Genomic DNA, 3,000 nt, shown 5'->3' with positions numbered 1-3,000 from the left:
TACATAACTTTTCTCTATCCCCCTTTCTTTAAGGCCTAGATAGGTAGGTGTGCTGAATAGAGTCATTGTGATATTAGGCTGAACCCAGCTCATACCCTGGTTCTGGTCCAGGCTGGGTTGCCTTGCAATGATTCAGGAAATGGAAACAGGCTTCCACTATGCTGTGACGTGACAGCTGTGTATGTGTATATATGCATATGCAGGATTATGTTCTAGCACAGCTGCTGTCTGTTAATCAAACACACTGATTCACATCTAGATCCACTCAAAGCTTCTAACTGCAATAAAGAACAACAGGCAAACCACTCATTCCTCCTATCACCACCCTCCTTTGGGGTAACAGCTGAGGGAATAGACCTATTTGAGACCCACTCACAAAACCTGAGAAGCTAATCTGATTCAGGATTTCATAATGAATGTGAATCTCTTAGGATCTGCCATTAGCATATCCATTAAAGTTCCTAAGGAAAATAGAGTAAACATGACTCTGACTTCTTTGTGCGTATTGATTTCACCAGAGCTGAAAATCACAGTAGAAATAGAAAGATGCAAAACCAGGCAGTCTAGATCCAAACTGTGCAGGAGCCTCTCTACAGAAAAACCTTTGGCTCAGTTTTAACAAAGAGCATCCTTCTGTGTTTATGTGAAATGTCTGGTGGAAATGTGGAAATGGTTTGCATGGTGTAGGAATACATCAGCATCAAAGGAATAAGGGGAAAAAAACCTTCTTAGGGTTGTGCAGAAACTGTCACAACACACAGATCCGAGCAACAGGCAACAACCCTACTGTTCAGTGCTTTGTTGACTCAGGAGGTTGCCAGAGGCTGCAAAGTGATAAGGAGGACAAAGTCCACACCTGTTCTCTCAGTACAAACACCCTTATCACTGTTCCCCTGCAGCCTCTCTCCCTGTGGCTGGATAGTCCAAGGAGCAAGCTCTGCTGCAGTTAAAGTGTGACAGAAGCAGTGCCAGCTACAGCTTTCTGAAGAACCTGCTTTTTTAAAAATAGGAACATTTGTTTCTCTTTTACAATGGGATGTTTGCTATAGAAGTTTCTATTTTCTGGCTTCTTCCCTTAACCATCTTTGCCTTTCAAAAGCCTCAAATTGGCTGACCTTAAAAAACCTTTTCTTTCCTCAGTGTGGGGTTTTTTTTCTTTTTACTTTTTTCTTCTCCTGCTGTCCAAACCAAGGACCAATTTCTTCCCTTTGTGTTTGTGATAGTCTAGCCAGCACCTGTACCCTGAATTCATTACATAAGTTCTTATACAAAGGAGAGAAGGCTCAGATTTGGAACCTCTGGTCTCTTAGATTTGACTTCTGGCTCAGATGGAAAGAGGAAGGACTATGTTATCGCTGATGGAAACCTGTGTTACATGTCTGTTCCCTTCCTGCACTCCACTCAGGAGTTACTTTTGACCTCCCCGTTGAGATCCTCACTTCTTTGTGGTAGGAATAAAGTAGGAAGTATCTGTGAGTCTCTTCTCAGAGTGGTTAAAGCCCTGTGGTTTTTCTGCATTCTTCTGAGACAAAGCAGAGAGCTTTGTGAGGCAAAACAGTGCTGGGGAGTCTTAGCCCAGTATGATTTCGTAGGACAGTTGTATGAAATCCTGGCTGCTCTGTGCATTGTCAAAGCACAGGCTGTAATATCAATGCAGCAATTCCATGTGGCCTAAGGCTGCATCACATAAGTGATGGCAGTTGGACAGCTGAATCCTTGCATGAACCATTGCCCAAGTACATAGTTCCACCTGCAGAGCCTTCACGATTGACTAAGACATAAGTTGAAACCTTCACTCTTTCAGTGGCAGTAAGACTGTCATTGTCTCTCAGAGGGTGGGATTTCACCCTGAAGCTGGTTCTCCTGCTTGTAGTTGCTCTAAAATCTCAATTGCTTCAGTGAGTCAGAACTGCAGAAATGGGTCTGCCTTGCTCAAGCTCTCTTTTTATCTCCAAGCCTGTTTCCTGGTTTTTAGCTTCCCTTGCTCCCCAGATGCAAGCTGTGTCCCCATTCCTCTCTTCTTCTCCAAGGTCTAGTCTCTGTCTCCAAATTCTTCTTGCACAGTTATTTCCCTCTTCCTAAGTCTTGCTCTGCTTCTGTCAGTTGCTTCTTGCCATCTGAGCATAGCCCCTCTCCCTGGGTCATCTCAACCACAGGGGCCTGGGTCCTCTCTCCATGCCAGCTTCCCATTTTCTTAGTTCTGAGGTCACTTTTTAAGGGCGTTTTCACCTCCCTTTTGTTACCTGAACAATAAGTAACCCAGGTAGTTAGTTATAAACTCAAAGGGAACAAGAGGCTGGTTGATAATTTATAGCAACATCTCAAATTTAAATGGAAAGTAAATATCAAGTTGTTAGCATTAAAGAAAACCCATTCCAGAGAGCTGGAGATGTAACATTCGGGGGACCTTCTCCCTCCTTCACTCTTCCTGACTTTTCTCTTTCTTTTTCCTTTGTCCCTTTCTTTCCCTTCCTCTTCCTCATTCTTTCTGTCTCTCCTTCTTTCCTCTTCTCAGATTCTCAGGCAACAGAAGCCTTCATTTCCTTGAGGTGGGTTCTGGATTGCTGCTTTGGACCAGACCTTGCTTTAACAGAGGTGAAGTACTCAGGGCCATCCTCTGGCCCTTTCCTCTGGAGCCTGCTAGACAACCCTGACTGATGTCAGAGCGCAGCCTGGAGCCGGGCTAGGCAGAGAGCAGGGAAGGTAAGACCATCCCGGCAGGGTTCCTTTCTATTGAACTTGGCCTGGTTTGCCTCATCTTGGTTTATATGTGGAAATGAAAGGGGTGTGGCAGCTCCATCTCCAGATTCCCCAGCTAGAGCCCTTCTGAGACGCCGTTTACATGGGGAAAAAGACTGAACCTTTATCATTATATCTTTGTTTTCTTTTTTCCTCACAGAAAACATGCTTTTATCCCTGCCTCCAGGGGAAATCTGTTGCTTATCTCAATTTCTCTCTTTCCTAATGGAATTTCACCCCTTGCCCTACAGGTGAATTGTT

This window comes from Antrostomus carolinensis, unplaced genomic scaffold (genome assembly GCF_000700745.2).
Source record: "Antrostomus carolinensis isolate BGI_N321 unplaced genomic scaffold, ASM70074v2 scaffold49843, whole genome shotgun sequence".
NCBI lineage: Eukaryota > Metazoa > Chordata > Aves > Caprimulgiformes > Caprimulgidae > Antrostomus > Antrostomus carolinensis.
This window is presented reverse-complemented; position numbering follows the sequence as displayed.